We start from the raw sequence: 24,142 nt of genomic DNA on the forward strand, positions 1-24,142 counted from the left end.
ACTTTTTTACTGAACCACTTCCTTACTGTACCACTTCCTTGCTGAACCACTTCCTTACTGAACCACTTCCTTACTGAACCACTTCCTTACTGAATCACTTCCTTACTGAACCACTTCCTTACTGAACCACTTCCTTACTGAACCACTTCCTTACTGAACCACACTTCCTTACTGAACCACACTTCCTTACTGAACCACTTCCTTACTGAACCACTTCCTTACTGAACCACTTCCTTACTGAATCACTTCCTTACTGAATCACTTCCTTACTGAACCACTTCCTTGCTGAACAACTTCCTTAAAGAACCACTTCCTTGCTGAACCACTTCCTTGCTGAACCACTTCCTTGCTGAACCACTTCCTTACTGAACCACTTCCTTACTGAACCACTTCCTTACTTAACCACTTCCTTGCTGAACCACTTCCTTACTGAACCACACTTCCTTACTGAACCACTTCCTTACTGAACCACTTCCTTACTGAATCACTTCCTTACTGAATCACTTCCTTACTGAACCACTTCCTTGCTGAACCACTTCCTTACAGAACCACTTCCTTGCTGAACCACTTCCTTGCTGAACCACTTCCTTGCTGAACCACTTCCTTACTGAACCACTTCCTTACTGAACCACTTCCTTACTGAACCACACTTCCTTACTGAACCACACTTCCTTACTGAACCACACTTCCTTACTGAACCACTTCCTTACTGAACCACTTCCTTACTGAACCACTTCCTTACTTAACCACTTCCTTACTGAACCACACTTCCTTACTGAACCACTTCCATACTGAACCACTTCTTTACTGAACCAATTCCTTACTGAACCACACTTCCTTACTGAACCATTTCCTTACTGAACCAATTCCTTACTGAACCACACTTCCTTACTGAACCACACTTCCTTACTGAACCACTTCCTTACTGAACCACTTCCTTACTGAACCACACTTCCTTACTGAATCACTTCCTTACTGAACCACACTTCCTTACTGAACCACACTTCCTTACTGAACCACTTCCTTGCTGAACCACTTCCTTGCTGAACCACTTCCTTGCTGAACCACTTCCTTACTGAACCACTTCCTTACTGAACCACTTCCTTACTGAATCACTTCCTTACTGAACCACACTTCCTTACTGAACCACACTTCCTTACTGAACCACTTCCTTACTGAACCACTTCCTTACTGAACCACTTCCTTACTGAACCACTTCCTTACTTAACCACTTCCTTACTGAACCACACTTCCTTACTGAACCACTTCCTTACTGAACCACTTCTTTACTGAACCAATTCCTTACTGAACCACACTTCCTTACTGAACCATTTCCTTACTGAACCACTTCCTTACTGAACCACACTTCCTTACTGAACCACACTTCCTTACTGAACCACTTCCTTACTGAACCACTTCCTTACTGAACCACACTTCCTTACTGAATCACTTCCTTACTGAACCACACTTCCTTACTGAACAACACTTCCTTACTGAACCACTTCCTTACTGAACCACTTTTTTTTAGAAAATTCAATCAGTTATTGTTCTGAACCCTTATTTTTATTAAACTACTTCTGTGATTCACTTTTTTTTTTCTTTGCATATTTTAGAACTCGAGGCTGCTGAGAGGAGGAGGGGGGGGGGGAGGGTAGTGGGGAAGAAAGTGTAAGGAGGGCTAATTATTTCTCTGCGAGTAAAGTAATTTTTAATGTCTGTACTTGATCTTGGCCTTGACCTACTTGTTCATAAAAGAGTTCAGAGATACTTGTTGTACGACCTGGGACATGAGACCAGGTGTTTCTGAACACATCTCGTTACTTTCTCTCTCACCCAATCGTTTGCTTGATGACGTCATGATATGTAACATGCATCATATCATATAACTTAAGTCTGTGATACATTATAACAAATAACTTAAGTCTGTGATACAAACTTTAAATCATATCATATATAACTTAAGTCTGTGATACAAACTTTAAATCATATCATATATAACTTAAGTCTGTGATACAACCAAAACTATGTTTTATAATGACATACAAACAAAACTATGTTTTATAATGACATACAAACAAAACTATGTTTTATAATGACATACAAACAAAACTATGTTTTATAATGACATACAACCAAAACTATGTTTTATAATGACATACAAACAAAACTATGTTTTATAATGACATACAAACAAAACTATGTTTTATAATGACATACAACCAAAACTATGTTTTATAATGACATACAAACAAAACTATGTTTTATAATGACATACAAACAAAACTATGTTTTATAATGACATACAAACAAAACTATGTTTTATAATGACATACAAACAAAATTATGTTTTATAATGACATACAAACAAAACTATGTTTTATAATGACATACAAACAAAACTATGTTTTATAATGACATACAAACAAAACTATGTTTTATAATGACATACAAACAAAACTATGTTTTATAATGACATACAAACAAAACTATGTTTTATAATGACATAAAAACAAAACTATGTTTTATAATGACATACAAACAAAACTATGTTATGTAATGACATACAAACAAAACTATGTTATGTAATGACTAAACCGAAAAGATTTTTGTAAGATTTGAAGAATAAAACAAAAGTCTTTATTTGTTTGTTTTGCTTTCTTAATCTCAACTTCTTTACAATTCTCTCTTTCTCTTTCTCAAGCTCTCATTGTATTCTTTCACTTTCTCTTAGCTGTCACTGAATTCTTATACTTTCTCTTAGCTGTCAGTTGATTCTTGTACTTTCTCTTAGCTGTCAGTTGATTCTTGTACTTTCTCTTAGCTGTCAGTTGATTCTTGTACTTTCTCTTAGCTGTCAGTTGATTCTTGTACTTTCTCTTAGCTGTCAGTTGATTCTTGTACTTTCTCTTAGCTGTCACTGAATTCTTGTACTTTCTTTTAGCTGTCAGTTGATTCTTGTACTTTCTCTTAGCTGTCAGTTGATTCTTGTACTTTCTCTTAGCTGTCAGTTGACTCTTGTACTTTCTCTCTCTCTACTTTTTAAAATTTAATTTTTCCTAGCTCTCAGACATTTTTTTCTTCATTGCTCTCATTTTTATTTCTAGTTTTAAATCTTTCTTTCCTAATTCTCTCTTTCCCATTAAGACTTTCTTTCCTAATTCTCTCTTTCCCATTAAGACTTTCTTTCCTAATTCTCTCTTTCCCATTAAGACTTTCTTTCCTAATTCTCTCTTTCCCATTAAGACTTTCTTTCCTAATTCTCTCTTTCCCATTAAGACTTTCTTTCCTAATTCTCTCTTTCCCATTAAGACTTTCTTTCCTAATTCTCTCTTTCCCATTAAGACTTTCTTTCCTAATTCTCTCTTTCCCATTAAGACTTTTTTTTTCTATAAACATTTAATGTTTTCCGCCACTCTCTCCAAACGCTGATTTTGTTTATCTATAAATCTTGTGATTGCTTGCATGTGTGATTATCTCTATTTATAAACCAACTTTAAAGACAATGTATAAACTTCTCAGCAGTTCAGATTGCGCACGTTTGACCTTTACCCCCGTGCTCTAAACACAGATCCAGCCCCTCCCCTCCTGCTCTGTGTGAGAATGACGTACAACTCACTCTATTGATTTTCTAATCCTCTAGAACTCGCGTTACAAAACTAGGTAGGACAGTGTTGGACAAACAAAACTTTGAACAAGAAACACTTAACAAAACTAGGTAGGACAGTGTTGGACAAACAAACCTTTGAACAAGAAACACTTAACAAAACTAGGTAGGACAGTGTTGGACAAACAAAACTTTGAACAAGAAACACTTAACAAAACTAGGTAGGACAGTGTTAAACAAACAAACCTTTGAACAAGAAACACTTAACAAAACTAGGTAGGACAGTGTTGGACAAACAAAACTTTGAATAAGAAACACTTAACAAAACTAGGTAGGACAGTGTTGGACAAACAAAACTTTGAACAAGAAACACTTAACAAAACTAGGTAGGACAGTGTTGGACAAACAAACCTTTGAACAAGAAACACTTAACAAAACTAGGTAGGACAGTGTTGGACAAACAAAACTTTGAACAAGAAACACTTAACAAAACTAGGTAGGACAGTGTTGGACAAACAAAACTTTGAACAAGAAACACTTAACAAAACTAGGTAGGACAGTGCTGGACAAACAAACCTTTGAACAAGGAACACTTAACAAAACTAGGTAGGACAGTGTTAGACAAACAAAACTTTGAACAAGAAACACTTAACAAAACTAGGTAGGACAGTGTTAGACAAACAAAACTTTGAACAAGAAACACTTAACAAAACTAGGTAGGACAGTGTTGGACAAACAAAACTTTGAACAAGAAACACTTAACAAAACTAGGTAGGACAGTGTTGGACAAACAAAACTTTGAACAAGAAACACTTAACAAAACTAGGTAGGACAGTGTTAGACAAACAAAACTTTGAACAAGAAACACTTAACAAAACTAGGTAGGACAGTGTTGGACAAACAAACCTTTGAACAAGGAACACTTAACAAAACTAGGTAGGACAGTGTTGGACAAACAAAACCTTTGAACAAGGAAAACTTAACAAAACTAGGTAGGACAGTGTTAGACAAACAAACCTTTGAACAAGGAACACTTAACAAAACTAGGTAGGACAGTGTTGGACAAACAAAACCTTTGAACAAGGAACACTTAACAAAACTAGGTAGGACAGTGTTAGACAAACAAACATTTGAACAAGGAACACTTAACAAAACTAGGTAGGACAGTGTTGGACAAACAAAACTTTGAACAAGAAACACTTAACAAAACTATGTGGGACTGTGTTGGACAAACAAAACTTTGAACTCACTCTCTGAATGTCAAGGGAAATGACTATTTGACCTTTAGTCACAGTCATGGTTGAGTTAAGCCGTATCGGACACACCAAATTACTCATGTATTTATTTAAAGGTGCACATTTAATAAAACTCATCAAATCCGATCCAGTTTATTACTTAACAAGCAAACGTAACTTCTTGTTCATCTGGCCAGGAAACTTGTATCCCACTAGAAGTGACCTGTGACGAAGATTTCACTTTGTAATTATCTAATCACTTTTCCCATTGTAATGTAATGCGACCCATCAAAGCAATAAAGCGGAGACAACTAAGGTGTTGACTTGCATACTTGAGTACTTTATTTATTACAGAAACAGGCACTTAAGTACCTCTGAAAGGAATTATACTCTATTGTCAACTGAATCAATATATCAATTCACAAGTTAAAAAAAAATATTTAAAAAAAAAGTCTTGAGTGTCTTGAGTATGATTGAAAGTACAATTCACACCCAACGCCTAGTGTCTGTTTCATTTCCTACTTTTTAGTGCATTGTCATATAAACTTTGTATTCATAAACTGACTCTATAACTAATTAAACCTTTTTAGTCTTTACATTGTAAGTATATTTATATATGTAAGTCAATGCATTTTTGTAGAATGAGAATCTTTTGTGACAATGGTGATTAACACGATGTAATTACCAAATCCGCTACAAAGTTTTTCTTATAATTGATTAACATACGTAAACACTTTCATGTCATTTGGATATTAACCATTAAAAGCTTATGTCAACTCACTCAGCCTGTCTATAGGATCAAAAGTGTGTACACGTTATTTCACACACACCCAACCTCGGATCAAGTTCAAACTTTGCACAGTTTATCATTGGCATAGACAAGACATGAATCAATAAAAATAATTACCAACTGTCAATTAATTACTGGTAAGTAATTATTTTGTGTCGAGACCAACAAAGGAAATTAATTCTTCAGTATTCACATAAAAGGCTAAATATTTAGTGTTTGCTCCCTTTCCATAATTGAACACGTTATTTCTCGCCTCCCATTCTCGGATCAAGTTGAAACTTTAAAGAAATATTTATTGTACCTAACAAAACAATAACTAATTATTAAAAATAACTAATTCGTCAATTAATTATTGGTAATTAATTATTTTGTTTGGCATCGAATGAAGGAAATAACTTCAGCAGTATTTAAAGATGTAAAAGATGTAAATTGTAAATGCGGAATTCTTCTCTAAGATAAACTTTATTTTTTTAAATGGATTTTTAACATTCTTTGTTGTTTTGTAATTATTCAATACATCTTTTAAATTCTATAAGTCACCGCATTCATTTAGAATGATAATAATATCAGAAATGTTCTAAAATAATTTGATAACGATTGAATAAGCAGAAGTGGTTGAAAAATTGATTGTAAAACTCCAGCGAACTAATGTAACTGTTGAATGAAAGACTTTTCTTTACTGTTATATTTAATGACTTGGAAAGTAATTATCTATTTGTAGACATTCTTCTTCAAGTCTCCAAATAGTGATGCAATAGTCTTACTTAACTTCTTTGCCTCAGGAAACACCCGGTCCAGCGCTGGTGGTCATGGCTTGGCACGAAGTGAAAGGGAAAACAAATAAACGTTTGTCCCACACATTCTTGTATCTGTAACTTGCCTTTTAGTTCCCTTGTGTCAAGAAAATCATTACTAAGTCGTGACATACCTTTCATGTAGACCATCTCGTGACGAATTTCATTTCGCTGCATTGTAGATAAAAATAATGTCCCTGTGTTCACTTTTTTTTTTTGTCCAGGATATACATTATCCCCCCTTGCTTAATCTATGGTCTTACCACGATGACTCTCTTTTGTCAGGTCAAAGTTTTAATAAAAGAAAAAACAACTTCTCTGTGCCTTCGTAAAAGAGTCATTTCAAAACACCAAATGCCCTTGAAAGACGGCTTGGGAATAATAAATAAAGCTTTACAACGGTTGCAACCTGCATATTTTGCCACATCTAAGGCAGACAAAGCCGTTGTCCGCAGGGGGTCTGTTTAAGTTCTCTTTTCGTCGTCTGTGCCTTTCTTCGGCCAAGGCTCTATTTGGCTCTCAAAAGTATCTCTGGCGACTCTTGCGAGAGCTCTCCAACTGTCTCTTTCGGATGCAAGCTGCTGCCAGCTGCATTCTTCTACTTCAGTAGGTTTGAAATAAATGTTTAGGATAAGGTCTTTAGGGTTACTAATCAAATATTTCAAAAGCAATTTTAAAGCAAGTGTATAAAGAGTTTCTCTTGCATTCATACTCTGTTTTCTCTTTTAAATGACTGTCAATGATTATTTTGATTTTAGTTTAAAAACAAACAAACATGAAAAGTTAAAGATTTTATACAATAAAAAATAGTTACTCTAAAATCTGAATATTTCATTTTACCAGTAGATGACACAGATATGAGAAAGATAGAATCTTATGTTTATTGTCATGCAAGACAAAATTATTTATTCGAAAGAAAAATGTTTTTGTCAATAATTACTTTTACATATGTGTCAGATAACTGTTACATCTTTGTCAGATATCTGTTACATCTGTGTCAGATAATTGTTACATATGTGTCAGATAACTGTTACATCTTTGTCAGATAACTGTTACATCTGTGTCAGATGACTGTTACATCTGTGTCAGATAACTGTTACATCTGTGTCAGATAATTGTTACATATGTGTCAGATAACTGTTACATCTTTGTCAGATAACTGTTACATCTGTGTCAGATGACTGTTACATCTGTGTCAGATAACTGTTACATCTGTGTCAGATAACTGTTACATCTGTGTCAGATAACTGTTACATCTTTGTCAGATAACTGTTACATCTGTGTCAGATAACTGTTACATCTTTGTCAGATAACTGCTACATCTGTGTAAGATAACTGTTACATCTGTGTCAGATAACTGTTACATCTGTGTCAGATAACTGTTACATCTGTGTCAGATAACTGTTACATCTGTGTCAGATAACTGTTACATCTGTGTCAGATAACTGTTACATCTGTGTCAGATAACTGTTGAATCTAGGTTAGAAAACAATTGAAATCTGGCATCACTATATAATCTTGATTAGTTTTGTATGCGTGATCTAGGGATATCTCTTTAGTTGTATGTATACAAATGTCTGGCAATGACCTACACGTACTCATAACATTACTAATTGTCACAGTAATATTGAACCACTAAACTTAGGTCATGGTGACATTTTTCTCATTAGATAGTGTGACGCTCATTGACGTCAATACTTAACCTGTCTGGAATGTGTTTTACAGTAGTCATAGAATAGGTACTATTGTATTTGTGTCTCAGCTGTGTCTTGGTAAGTGTCTCAGCTGTGAAAACGTGACACACCGTGACACTTAAAGACAAGAGAATGAGAGAGAACATCGAGACACACCGTGACACTTAAAGACAAGACCATGATAGACAAACATTGAGACACACCGTGACACTTAAAGACAAGACCATGATAGACAAACATTAAGACACAGCGTGACACTTAAAGACAAGTCTATGAGAGAGAAACATTGAGACACACTAAAGCTCGTATTTATGTGTTTTTTTTTCCAATTCTATTTGTTTAAATTAACACTTAACTGTACAAACACAACTTTCAAAAAGTTCTTAGTGTTTCGTATAGAAGTTCCACAATGTTTTCAATCCATGACTCTAGCGCTGTAAATAATGTCAGTGGAATGTCATAAGTCACAGAGTCTGTGCTAATGGAAATGTCAATGGACAATTATAGTATCAACTGTTTGAGTACAATGTGTAGAGTCATGTGAGAGGGGAGGGGAGAACTGACAAATATTTGTAGAACTGTGAAAGTGATGGAGGAATAAAAGAAAGTACATATATTTATGTGTAACAACAAAATGTGTATTTTATAAGAACTTTTCATTTAACTGCTCATGATATAATACACAACTACAATTGCTCGTTACTTGCTTAACATGTAACAATGTGAATACATATGCATAGGCCTACATATAAAACTAAAAGAAATTATCGATCTCAAATTTCCATGGCCAATATACATGCCGGCTTTGCTCGGGTTTTAATATTTTTTGATCATTCGCTTATATAAAAAATGCATCTAAGCTGTTTGAATAATTCGTACAAATATCTCGAGAGATTGTTTGCAAGTCAAATGAAAGCAGCATTACTTTATAGTGTTTGAGTTATTCAATTAATTAGCGTGTCATAACAATAAAGACATGAAATGATCATTGCTTTATCCCAAAGGCTGGCCTGTACACTCTCTGGGCAGGTAGCTCTCTTATAATACGCAATAAATTTTCCCTATCCCGGTGAGAGACTTTGAGATATAGTGCAGACTTACACCCCCACCCACCCCTTCGGACGGTATTTAGAAAAAAAAATCATATTCAAGGCAATTTACTTCAACAATGGTACAGAATCTTTTTATTTGTTTTTATTAGTTTTACATGCGTAATTTGTTTTATCTAACTGTACCAACTCTAGAGAGTAAGTGTAATGAGTGGAGAGTGTGCTTATGTTCTATTAACATTTAATTATTGAAATTTAGATATAGATCAACTTGAAATAGGCTTTCATAAAAAAAGTATAGTTATTTTTTAAATATACCTAAGTGGACCTCATGTTCAAAGCACACAATGGGTGATGATTGAGTGACTAGATTTAAATTGTTAGCGTAGTCCAGTGAGGCCCAAAATACGGCCCCCGGGCCAGATCCCGCCCGCAACGTGATTCCATCCGGACCGCCGAAACGACGGAACAAAGTGTAGAAAATTCCCTTAAAAAAAACAGTTTGAAAAAAAATCTCTCCCTAAAATAGAGTAAATGGATTGGTACCATTCATAAGCTAACATAGTTGTTTTAGATAGAAAGAATGAATTCTTCGATTGAGACGCAATTTTTAGATTACAATTCTTTTAAGACTATTTACCAACAAGAACAAAATCCTTAAAAAAAAACAAAGCTACGCTCTGATCCTATCACTTTTAACTGGACCAGTTGGGAAAGGGGGAAGGGAGGAGCAAGAAAGGGAGCTCTGGGTGGGTTCAACTGTAATTAGTTTTTACAAGCATTTTAAAATATATCGGTGATTGACCTGAGTTCGAACTCGTGACTCACGCCTCCTCGGGCCGACGTGCTAACCACTCTGCTAGTGAGGTACTTATGACTGGAGAAGATTTATAGTTATGTAATTTTTGTTTTAATCTAGAGTGCCAACATATAAAGGGTACTAATTCATCTTATACCACCACTTCAGTCAAGCTCTATTTCTTTCCCTTGCTCGAGATACCAAACAAAAAAATTTTATTGACTTATGTAAAAAAAAATTTTTTTTGGTTATTTTTTATTGATTCTTGTTTTGTCAGGTAAAATGTTGACTAGTTCTCAAACGTAAGTGTTGTTGAAATGTAAATCTATTTAATCAGACAGATATAATGTACCATGTGCTTGTTACTACAAAATACCGAAAAATCACAACCAACATCTTTCTTTTTCGATTTATCGAGGATCCCTATGCGCCCTTTCTGGTCATGGGCCCTGGTTCATTGAACCCTTTCGCGCTTTGGATGCTAAGCCACTTAGTGTACCTTAAACTTATTAATTAAGGATGTTGTATTAGTATATGTTATGAAGCCCCTAGACAGTGCCTCATGTCAGCCTTTGGGCATTGTCCAACGGACACCACATGACGTTTACCTACACACGTAGACAATGAAATACACTCAGTAGATTGTACATTAAAATGTCCAAAATCACTGCTTTTTTGTGACGGTACGCACCGGTAATGCGCACCGGCACCTTTTTCAACGTGTGGAGAAAATATTACTTTCCTGTATTTTAACGTTTTTTTATTAAATTATTAGTAGTTAAAAGTTAGGCAATCCATAACTGGTGGCTATTCTACTCTTTTTTACAAAAAAAGGCACAGTCCTAGATCTATATTTAGAAATAAGGAATATTTCTGCCATTGTAGTCGATGAATAAACACAATGGGGTACAAGCGTACATCTAAAAATACCACTGGAATGTTGACTGAAACCTAATTGCCAGAATCTAACTTCAATGCTAGGTAAAGACTTACAATTAAAACAAAGGCGAATTATATAAATTAAGTTTATAAATGGTAAACATGTTCAACAATACGCCTTTAATATTATTTTCGTTTTTGATCTTTCATGTTACTTTGGTTAGTATCACTGCACTGCACGATATAAGCTGCACGAGATATTTATGAACTATTTGTTCAATATGCCAAGATAGTTGTTCGACCAAAATCTAGTGAAGACTATTGCCTCTATAGAGTTGGACATTTTATTTTTAGAACCCTCCTGTTGTGGTAGGGATATTTAACAAACACTACGGTGTTTAAGTTTCATCAAGCTTGGTGTTGATTTCCATAAGGACAAACGTGCACCTGACCATTTGCTTTCTATATTAGAGGAACTCTTCAAGTAGTTCTCCAAATGAGAAATTAGTTCCAGATAGAGGGAGGGGCAAGGAGTTAAACAAACGAAAGTGAAGGAGCAATCAAATTTGTTGACACAATGAAATGTAGACAAATTGGAAACATGCATCTTTGTGTAAGACTACAGGTCTGATCTCTGGTGCCTTGGCTTTGAAGTTCATTATGCCAGGGATACACAAACTACGACTCATCACGCGGTGTGGCCACTCAAAATTGGTGCACACAGTTTAATAATAAGTCAAAAGTGCTTTTGATTATGACTGTTTCACGTCATTAGTTCAGTGACACATGTACAGGTTAGTTCTTCAGGTCAGCACATCTCACCACCTCTGCTTTAGTGTTACTAAATTTCTTCTTCGATTCAAAAGTGCACACAAATGTGACGTGCTTAGAAATGTTACTACTGGAAGGTTTAAAAGTCCTTTTTTTCGGTCTCATTGGATGTGTTTAAAAGAATATTTTGTCTTTACAAATATCAATCAAATGGAGAGGCTGGAGAGCTAACCAATGGCTTTGATATTCCAACCCCGACAGAGACCAACGTGTACACCCCCAATAATATGGAGAACCGAGCATTTCAGTTTTATCTTAAACCTTCCACCAGCGAGTCCTCATGTTTTCCTTTGCAATGTGTCACTCGACATATTCACACGCCCACACACATACACACAAACACACACACATGTAGATAAACTAATGCTTCACATCTCAGCTTTTAAAAAAAATATTTTCGAGTGCGTCTGCCTGTCAGTCCGAAGCTGTTCCCATGACAGATCGAAGTATTGTATTGATCTGCTCGTCCGTGTGACATCGTCTTTTATCACTGGTGTCCTCCTGACGGGCTAGACTCCATACAACGAGATGACCTTGACCTTACCAGTGGGAGATTTAGCCTTTAAGTCTCCTGTAGCTTCTGAGGTATACACCTTCTAATCACGAGACATTAAGCTTCCACACTTTGATACATTGATTCTATCTATAGAGATAAGCATCTAGTTCTAGACATTGATTCTATCTATAGAGATATGCATCTAGTTCTAGTCATTGATTCTATCTATAGATATATGCATCTAGTTCTAGACATTGATTCTATCTATAGAGATAAGCATCTAGTTCTAGACATTGATTCTATCTATAGAGATATGCATCTAGTTCTAGTCATTGATTCTATCTATAGATATATGCATCTAGTTCTAGACATTGATTCTATCTATAGAGATATGCATCTAGTTCTAGACATTGATTCTATCTATAGAGATATGCATCTAGTTCTAGACATTGATTCTATCTATAGAGATATGCATCTAGTTCTAGACATTGATTCTATCTATAGATTTATGCATCTAGTACTAGACATTGATTCTATCTATAGATATATGTATCTAGTACTAGACATTCATTCTATCTATAGATATATGCATCTAATACTAGACATTGATTCTATCTATAAAGATATACATCTAGTTCTAGACTTTCCGAGTTCCTACACAAATGAAGATTATTAATTCCTATCCCAAACTGGCTGTGTTTAGGCAGGGAATAAACTTCTGGCAGGATTTGAACCCACCACAACATTATCAAAACAACATTGAAGTTCATATATTTTAAATTTTACTGCAAGTACTACCTTCTCACTAGTATAATCTCACTAGTAAGTATCTTCTCACTAGTATCCTCTCACTAATAAGTATCCTCTCACCTGTAAGTATTCTCTAACTAGTAAGTATCCTCTCACTAGTAAGTATCCTCTCACTTGTAAGTATCCTCTCACTTGTAAGTATCCTCTCACTTGTAAGTATTCTCTCACTAGTTAGTATCCTCTCACTAGTAAGTATCCTCTCACTAGTAAGTATCCTCTCACTTGTAAGTATCCTCTCACTTGTAAGTATTCTCTCACTAGTTAGTATCCTCTCACTAGTAAGTATCCTCTCACTAGTAAGTATCCTCTCACTTGTAAGTATCCTCTCACTAGTAAGTATCCTCTCACTTGTAAGTATTCTCTAACTAGTAAGTTTCCTCTCACTAGTAAGTATCCTCTCACTTGTAAGTATCCTCTCACTTGTAAGTATCCTCTCACTTGTAAGTATTCTCTCACTAATAAGTATCCTCTCACTTGTAAGTATTCTCTAACTAGTAAGTATCCTCTCACTAGTAAGTATCCTCTCACTTGTAAGTATCCTCTCACTAGTAAGTATCCTCTCACTAGTAAGTATCCTCTCACTAGTAAGTATCCTCTCACTAGTAAGTATCCTCTCACTAGTAAGTATTCTCTCACTAATAAGTATCCTCTCACAAGTAAGTATCCTCTACTAGTAAGTATCCTCTCACTAGTAAGTATCCTCTCACTAGTAAGTATCCTCTCACTAGTAAGTATCCTCTCACTAGTAAGTGTTCTCTATTCTCTACCACTTGCCAACATAATGTGTAAAGTTTATTTAATACAGTATTAACGAGTCAATAAATAGAGTCAACATTTCAATTTCAGTGTTATGATTTTTTGTTCAATTATTGATTAATACCAAAACTAGTCATGGTTGCTTTTGATAATGAAACATTTGTTTTTGTAGCCTAGAATTTGGAGGAAAATATAGGTCAACGTTATGGGTGTTCTTTCGTTATTGTCTTTAACAGATGTCAAGTGTCTTTCTCTTTAACAGATGCCAAGTGTCTTTCTCTTTAACAGATGCATATTGTCATTCTCTTTAACAGATGTCAAATGTCTTTCTCTTTAACAGATGCCAAGTGTCTTTCTCTTTAACAGATGCCAAGTGTCTTTCTCTTTAACAGATGCCAAGTGTCATTCTCTTTAACAGATGCCAAATGTTGGATGTTCTTTAGGAGACAGTGAAAGTCAATATCCATCATGAGTTAAACATTTGTCTCATTAGGCAAACTTTTACCTCCCATAAATCAACTGTCATCTGTTTCTGTGGCCGACGACAATGTTAGGATTAACGAGGGTGTCATGTGGCCAGCACAACCGCTTAAATTTTCCCAACTTATGCCAGGCACCCATTAGAGTTGGCTGGACTCAGGGGCACCCATTAGAGTTGGCTGGACTCAGGGGCACCCATTAGAGTTGGCTGGACTCAGGGTCACCTATGATGTCACGAAATTAAAAAAGCCGAAATTCGAACTCTTTAAAAAAAAATTTTACATCCACAAATTTTTTTTTTTTAGTTTAACCCTTGCGTCCCTAGAACTCATCCAGATATTGAGTTTTCACCCTGCGGCTACTGGACTTTAAACGAGTGATGTCCCTTAGGCTGACGCTGTCAGACGCACTGAGCGATTAATAGTAAAAACTAAAATATCATAATCGATCTGAAATAATTGGACAGTGGATATTTGGACCAAGTAACAGTGTAAACGTTGGTCTATTCAGTGTCCAAACATTGACAAGTGGAACAAATTATTAGTAAGAAAGCAAGCCCGTCAATTGAACACAATTAGACTTAGTCTAGATCTTATTATTTCTTTATGACTTAAGAAAATGTTGGTATTGCTGATTCTCGACTTGCCTTAAATGCCCTTAAACATTCTTACAGTAAACATTGGTAGGTCACCTCATTGATATAGTAAGCCACTTCAGGATGACACATTTTCTTATGTAACGTTACCCAATAGTTTTCGTCTGTATTAGCAACAGTTCCATTTGATTCTTTAACGCTACAGGCGCAGGAGACGAGAAGAAATGAAATAGACCACCAGCTTTGTTTCTACGAGATCCTGAAAAATATGCAGGTCGCCAATGAGTTTGAGTAGTCACTGCACTCATCCTTAACCTTCAGGATCGAAGACATTGCCAATTCAATAATAATAATTTAATTTAATTTATAGACAAACAAACATTATAATAATAATAATAATAATAATAATAATAATAACAAGAGAGATCATCTGTCCTCTCCAAAAAAGGTGATTCGAATCAACCATCAAACTATCGCCCTATCATTTGTCTTTTAGTTGTGTATAAACTATTAACTTCACTATTAAAAAGTAAAATGTATAAATTTTTTTCTGCCCATAAGCTACTAGCAGAGGAACAACAAGGTTGCATTGAGGAGTCGATGGGCTGTAAATTACAGCTAACTGTAGATGGTATAATATTGCACCAAGAAAAAGAAACTACACATGTATTAAATCGACTTTCTTTGTAACTATATGCAAAATGTAAATAATATTTTAAACACAGAACTGCCTAGCAGTAACCTCATCACGGCAATAAATAGCTGGGCCGTCCCAGTGCCCCCTTGCTCTGTGAGTATCATAAAATGGAGAGACACCGACCTACATGACATTGACAGGCTCACGAGAAAATTATTACCCAAATTTCAATGTTTACACCCCAAGTCCTCCACCATAAGGCTATACCTGCCAAGTATGGAGGCCGTGGATTGCAGAACATCTTCAACTTCAACGATCACAACTGCACGCCTCCAGCAATGAACTGGATTCCTTCCTACGCAAATACGACTCCGTACAACTCCTCTGAACCTACACAATGTCGATGTTAATGTCGGTTTGGACGACGTAGGGCATGAGTTTCGCCTATTGGAAGAAAAAACACTCCATGGAAAATTTCCGGCTTTATTATATGGGGACAACATTGACAAGGCTGCTTCCTTAGCATGGCTCAAAGCAGGTTATTTATACTCTGAAACAGAAGGCTTTGTTACAGCAACACAGGACAGAGTAATTAGGACAAAAAATTATGAGAAGCATATCCTAAAATTCAATAATATTGACAAATGACGAAAATGTGGAAATGTGGGTGAGTCAATTGAACAGAACACATAATGACAGGATGTTCAGCTCTATCAGAATTTGCCTACCTAGGTCGCCATAACCAATTTGCAAAGTTAATACATCAACACTTGGCTTTGATACTTAATTTGATCGGTAGGACACTCTTCCTTATTACAAATACTCTACACAAGAGGTTCTCAAGTCTACTGATCATCTATTGTAATGGTATAGGTCTATCTTGACCGACAAAACGGTAGATTTTAATCGCCCTGACCTGCTGCTCATTGATTAAAAAAAAGAGCCGCTACCATTATTGACATCGCCGTACCACTGTCTCATAATTTAAGAAAAACTGAGTTGGAAAAACAACGAAAATATGTGAACCTAGGCTTGGTGATTAATCGTTTATGGAAGTTATCTAAAACAACAATGCTGCAGACCTGCCAGCCACATCACCAGAAAATTCCTCCGTGGAAACTGATAAAGGGACTTCGATGAATTTTGTTTCCATTTAACGAAACTCGATCCTGGCATCGCCACAGAATGAATACTCTTTCGTTTCTAGCATAATATAATAATAATAATAATCTTAATAAGGAAATTTGTAAAATTACAAATGGCATGACGCCACAGTGCAGCGCCATTTTGAAAAAAAAAAGATATTTAGTGATTGGTATTTAAATTTAAATATTGATTAGAATTTAGGACTACCAGTAATAGTTACATACATTTATATTTTAAAGTTTTTTAGCAAAAACACTTACATTATTTCTAATATAGAAAATATTCATATCCTTATTATGATTGTATCAGTATTGTTGAGAGACGTTGGTATAATTAAATTTCATTTAATTAATTAGTTACATAATCAGTAATGGCTCTACTAGGTCCATGAGGTTCTGATAGAGGTTCATCGTAGAGGAATGCGCAATCAAAATTGAGAGACACACAGTAAGCTTTCAATTTCAAGAAGAATTACTTTAGTTTAAAATATCCAAGTGGAAGAGGCTAACAATGGCGGGGAGAAATAATCAACTCTGACGCAATCTAAGTATGTTGATAGGCAAGTGTGGGACTTACATAATCATTGTAACTGCTTTGATACATTGCTATGAGTGTCCTGTTGTTTAACTAAGCTCTAGTGTTCCTATGTCCAGTTATTGTCCTCTCTGCTGCAGGCTGGTCAAGCCTTTTAGCGTGGGTCTCAGCGTCGGGAGGTGTCATCTCCAGCTGAAGACTAGTAGTTGAGACGAATATTGCCCACCCGCTGTTAGCACCCTCGAGGTGTGAATGAAGCAGCGGTGGCGGGGTAAACTCTAGCAGGCAGACATTGAACACTCTGAAGAGAAGCAGCTGTGGCGAGGTAAACTCTAGCAGGCAGACATTGAACACTCTGAAGAGAAGCAGCTGTGGCGGGGTAAACTCTAGCAGGCAGACACTAAACACTCTGAAGAGAAGCAGCTGTGGCGGGGTAAACTCTAGTAGGCAGACACTGAACACTCTGAAGAGAAGCAGCTGTAGCGGGGTAAACTCTAGCAGGCAGACATTGAACACTCTGAAGAGAAGCAGTTGTAGCGGGGTAAACTCTAGCAGGCAGACACTGAACACTCTGAAGAGAAGCAGCTGTATCGGGGTAAACTCTAGCAGGCAGACACTGAACACTCTGAAGAGAAGCAGCTGTAGCGGGGTAAACTCTAGCAGGCAGACATTGAACACTCTGAAGAGAAGCAGCTGTATCGGGGTAAACTCTAGCAGGCAGACACTGAACACTCTGAAGAGAAGCAGCTGTAGCGGGGTAAACTCTAGCAGGCAGACACTGAACACTCTGAAGAGAAGCAGCTGTAGCGGGGTAAACTCTAGCAGGCAGACATTGAACACTCTGAAGAGAAGCAGCTGTATCGGGGTAAACTCTAGCAGGCAGACACTGAACACTCTGAAGAGAAGCAGCTGTGGACGCTGAGAATCGATTCCCTGTGTAGAACTGGGAACTCAATGTTCAACTGGAACTCGCTCATGTAGAGATTCCTTCCTCCAGCCAAGGAGTCGAGAACATGATCTTCCACGAGTGACCGGACTATGATTCAAGAGCCTCGGATCAAGGCTACATTCTAATTGGCGTTTCTCATCACAGTAACAGAGCTGTCAATCAAAGAGATGATAGGACTAACAGGAAAACAGTGATCACTCGAACAGGAAGCTAGGAACAGAGATGTATCGATGTCACAGGAACAGGAATAGAGACAAGACGGTGACTGTAGCAACGATCAGGCTCAAACAAAAAAAAACGGTTTTAATCCTCTCATTCCACAAAAGGTCAGTGTGCGCTCTTTAAGAGCAGACGTCAATCAGACTTTCAGCAGAGCAAAATACATGATGTTCTTAAAAGAAATAGTGCAAGGCAATGAGATGTAGAACAATGCATTAGATAATCAATCAGGGAAATGACAATAATACAGCAAGTGAGAGAACACTAGATAGTGGCCATCACCACGATGTCATTGATTACACATTTTTTTTTCAATATGTATTGATTTTCTATTTCCCATTCTAAACCTTGAGCAAATGTTTAAATAAGACTTAATGGATGCAAAAGTGAACAAATACAATACAACAGGTGACAGACCCAGTGAAATATTGGATGATACAAATGTAGTGAGGCGAAAGGCTTTATGGTAACTCCACTGCAGGAAGTTCACTGAAAAACATTCCTAACACAAAACTGAGAGAAAACATTAGTAATGAGCTAATCTAGTTTTGCTATGGTTGAGATTTTATCTTCGCTGTTTCTGAATTCTAATCTTTTTAAGTCCTATTCGAGGCCCTCACCAATTAAAGGCCCTAGGAGGCTGCTTATTCCTAAGGCCGGCCCTTAACCCACTATAGTCACGCATGTAGGCAACACTGAAAGACCCCCACTCTAACCACGCATGGAGCCGACACTGACAAATTGAACTTGACCAAATGAACTGTCATGAAGATGAAGGTCACTGGCGCCATTTTGTGTGCAACTTTGATCCCTACGTCACGACCGAACATGCTTGCATCAAGTTAATCCAGTGTTCAGTTCGCCAAGGTGAAGGCCTGGCAGGTTTATGACAAAATGGATGACAAAGAAGGTGTTCCATGGTCAGAGAAAGGGGGGGGGGATTTCTTTGACAAGTTAGAATTGTTTTTGCTCCCTTGTCGTCTGCCTCTCATCCTGATATTTACAGTCCAAACACATTTCTTTGTCTAGTCTAAGATCTAAGGGCCCAGGAACAGCTCTCTTGGTTAATAGATTGAACGAGTAATAAGTCTTTAGACCCTGTCAGACCTTTTTAGTTTTTGATGGGAGGTCGATTAAAATAAAAGTTTTGGTTTTTCTGTTTAGTTTAGTCATCTCTACACTTTGGATGTGGCCCCACAGAAAATGTTCTAGAAATAGGTAAGGCCTTGACCTACAAACATATTTGTGAAAAGTTTTACGTAAGATTTGAGCTTGTCGTCACTAAACTGTTGTAGTTAAAAACTAAACTTAGACTTGAGAAGGAAACAAATATTGCATTGTCAAGCTTCTTGTCTCGCTCTACAACTATGTGTGTGTGTGTGTGTGTGTGTGTGTGTGTGTAGCATGGATGTGTTGCTAGCATTCAGAACTTTTCATCAGCTATTTTGTTCTCTCTCTCTCTCCATTGATATCTCCACTCTTTTTAGTTCTTTTTCTGTCTGTTTTCTAATACCTCACTTTTTTGTTAACTCGTTGCTGTATAACAGTCTATAAAAAAAGCATGTTTACCAATGTAAGCATTTCGTTTCTCTCTTAATGTCTCTTTCTCTCCTCCTCATTTCAGTTTTTTATATTTCTCTTTCTATTCCTCACTCTCTCTTTCTCTTTCATTCTCTCTCTCAACCTCTCTCTTAAGAAGGCTTTAAGTCTGTGATGTGTGTGTCTACATGACAGTCTGTATCTAAGCTGTAGGAAAGTGTCACGTGACAGAATTAATTGCGTTGTCCACACACACAAATCTTGGAAATAGATGAATAGAGTAATGTGACATGAAGATTTAACTTGTCTTTTACATGGGCCCAAGCTCTTGGTCAACCTATCAACACACATTCTATATTTAGACAGGTAAAACAACAGAGAACGGATATTTTTCCTTTCCCAAACAGAAATTTAAATGCAATCTTTGTAACCAAGGAAACCAAGGAGCGTGGTCCAACAAAACCATGAGCGAAACAATGTGTTCAATTTCCGTAAAGAGAGTCACTACGTGTAACTATTTCCTTCAACCAAAATTATGTGTTTATAATATGAAACAATGGGACAGTAAACATGTCTATGAATATTTGCCTTGGCTTCCCATATAATGGGATAAATAGCTTATGTAACAGATCTATAGCTTGAGTAACAGATCTATAGCTTGAGTAACAGATCTATAGCTTGTGTAACAGATCTATAGCTTGAGTAACAGAGCTATAGCTTGAGTAACAGATCTATAGCTTGAGTAACAGATCTATAGCTTGAGTAACAGATCTATAGCTTGTGTAACAGATCTATAGCTTGAGTAACAGATCTAAAGCTCGTGTAACAGATCTATAGCTTGAGTAACAGAGCTATAGCTTGAGTAACAGATCTATAGCTAGTGTAACAGATCTAAAGCTCGTGTAACAGATCTATAGCTTGAGTAACAGAGCTATAGCTTGAGTAACAGATCTATAGCTAGTGTAACAGATCTATAGCTTGAGTAACAGATCTATGTAGATCTATTTACTGCTGGACTGCTTATAAATAGAGAAGCACATTACACATGATGGTGCAGCATTCACAGGGATAGCAATGATTTAAATTCATCTCCACTCATTGATGCAACATTTTAATATAAATAGAATTGCTTTGAATTCATCTCCACTCATTGATGCAACATTTTAATATAGATAGAATTGCTTTGAATTCATCTCCACTCATTGATGCAACATTTTATTATAGATAGAATTGCTTTGAATTCATCTCCACTCATTGATGCAACATTTTAATATAGATAGAATTGCTTTGAATTCATCTCCACTCATTGATGCAACATTTTATTATAGATAGAATTGCTTTGAATTCATCTCCACTCATTGATGCAACATTTTAATATAGATAGAATTGCTTTGAATTCATCTCCACTCATTGATGCAACATTTTAATATAGATAGAATTGCTTTGAATTCATCTCCACTCATTGATGCAACATTTTATTATAGATAGAATTGCTTTGAATTCATCTCCACTCATTGATGCAACATTTTAATATAGATAGAATTGCTTTGAATTCATCTCCACTCATTGATGCAACATTTTATTATAGATAGAATTGCTTTGAATTCATCTCCACTCATTGATGCAACATTTTAATATAGATAGAATTGCTTTGAATTCATCTCCACTCATTGATGCAACATTTTAATATAGATAGAATTGCTTTGAATTCATCTCCACTCATTGATGCAACATTTTAACATCTCCACTTGTTGATACAGTAATTTGGGGAAAAAAAACGAAACTCTTCTACAATTAAAGAGCAGATCTGTGATTGCGTGAGGAGATGTCATTAATGTGTCATTTACATGTCATTTCGATGCCTCTTGATCTCGGACATGTCGACTGAAAGATAATCTGCCCTTGCCAACGACTAGCACCGGCTCTACAGCCCCTATCGATAATGTCAGTGGCTAGTTGATCAATTGGATCACAGTCAATGTCTTTTTTTAGTAAACCCTGGGGGAAGGCGCACAAGTATGCACACGGCTTTTTCATTTTTATTAAAGCAAATAGAGTAGTGGACCTCTTCTGTAAAGCAATGTTTTACTTTTTTTTTTTTTACACTTTACTTTATTACTTATTATGACAAATAGAAATGATAAAATAAGAGAGATGGAATATTCTATGAGAAAGAGAGATGGGGGAGTGTTGCATCACAGACAAAGACTAAGACTGCTTTATTGATCCTTATGGAAACATGTTGTGACTCTTGTCTCATAAAAAAAATAAATTCAATATGCAAACTTTGTCCTTGTCTCAATGTGAAAAATAAACTAAATATTCCATTCCTTGTAAACTGAAAAGTGGAGCAAACATTCAATCGTGTCATACAACCGAGTATTCTACTGAAGAACAATCTGGACATAATGCAATGGCTTTCAGTAGGAGCGTGCACAAATACAATCAAACAAACAAGACAAATAAAAATTGTTTTAAAAAAAACAACAAAGGCTTTACGAAGTGTAGTTGTATCAATTAGTTTAAATTATGTCATTATTTTTGTAATAGATCTAGACTTCTAGACCAACAATAATCAATCTGTGCTATTAGAAACATTTGTACAAACTGTTTTCGTTAAGCGCTCTGTCATGCATTTAGCTTTCTCCTATCAGTTATCTGGACCAGTTGGGAAAATGAAGGGGGGGGGGGAGGAAGAAAGGGTTATCTGGGTGAATTATCTGGGTGGATTATCTGGGTGGATTATAGCGTAATTGGTTTTTAAAAGCATTTACAAAATTTTAAAAAAAAATAGGGAGGGGGGGGGGGTTACGACCTGAAATCGAACTCGTGGCTCACACTTCTTCGGGCCGAAATGCTAGTTGTCACGTCCCTAGTGACACCTCATTGTTTACAAAATGAGGACATTGTACCTATCTCAAATCAGGTCAGAGAACACCACGATTCTCAAGACCAGAAAGAACGCCAATATGTACAAACTGTAATTTCAAAGGACATTATGCTTCACAATGTAAAACCAGAGACATAGAATGCAGTTACTGTCATCTTAAAGGTCACTACGCAAACGAATGTAGAAAGAAACAAAACAACTCAAGTGACAGATCAAAAGAAAAACAAGCATCCAGATACCAGCCACAGTCTACAAGAAATCAAAACTATGGTAATCAAAACAAATTCTACAACAGAAAACCTAGATCTGACCACACAACAATGACTATAGTTACAAAGTCTAAAGGTCTAGAATACTATCCAGGCTTAGTTGGAAACCAGAAAGTGGAAGTGATCAGAGACACAGGTTCGACATCCGTGGACGTACATTCAAAATTTGTTAAGCCTCATCAATACACAGGCAAATATGTTGCGGCTACAGCTTTCAATGGTACAGTCAGCAATCTACCTGTAGCAGAAATTAACATTACAACACCTTTCTACAGTGGAGATGTAGAAGCACTAGTATCAGACAATTTACCTGTCAATTTGTTGATTGGCAACATTAAAGGAGTTCGTGATTGCACTCAACGAGACCTACAAGACTGGTCGAAAGCCATAAAAGTAAGCCAAGAATGTAATGCAGTCATTACAAGGTCAATGACAAAAGAACAAGTAGAATCAGAAAATCTACAGAATGAATCAAACTCAAATCAACAAAATGACAACGCAACCAAAGAAACTACAGACCAAGAAAGCACTAATCAAAATGAAATGACTAGCAATTCAAACATCCCGCCTGAATTCAACAATGAAGAATTTAAAGAAGAACAAAAGAAAGATCCTACTTTATCAAGACTATACAAGAAAGCACAGACCAATATAAATCCAGAATCAAACAATGAACCATATCTTGACAACGGAATGCTTATGAAACGAAGCAAAAACAAAAATGAAATCATTGATCAAATAGTCGTACCACAAACCTACAGAAAGACAATAATTGAATCAGGACACAGCAAACCTTTTTCTGGACATATGGCGGTATCCAGAACAAAGAAAAGAATTCTACAACATTTCTATTGGCCAAGAATAACGAAAGATGTGAAGAAGTTCGTCAGTACGTGTCATATTTGTCAAATGAAAGGACCTAAAGGTAGACACACTCAAGCACCCCTTCAAACTGTAGAACTCACAGACAAACCATTCCAGAAAGTCGCCATTGACATTATTGGACCCATACCAATTGAATCAGCAAGAAAGCATAAATACATACTTACTTTAGTTGATACATGTACAAGATGGCCAGAAGCAATACCATTAGTCAACATAACAGCTATTGACATTACCAGAGCTTTGTCAGAAATTTTCTCCAGAA

At 36.2% G+C, this 24,142-nt stretch overlaps 1 protein-coding gene across 1 annotated transcript in view; it reads left to right on the plus strand.

The window, feature by feature from the left end:
* Nucleotides 1–24,142, plus strand: part of LOC106054873 (poly(rC)-binding protein 3-like) — a 370,092-nt gene that overhangs the window by 13,806 nt on the left and 332,144 nt on the right. The gene's annotated exons all lie outside the window — the stretch shown is intronic.

The sequence above is a fragment of the Biomphalaria glabrata genome, chromosome 11 (genome assembly GCF_947242115.1).
Source record: "Biomphalaria glabrata chromosome 11, xgBioGlab47.1, whole genome shotgun sequence".
NCBI lineage: Eukaryota > Metazoa > Mollusca > Gastropoda > Planorbidae > Biomphalaria > Biomphalaria glabrata.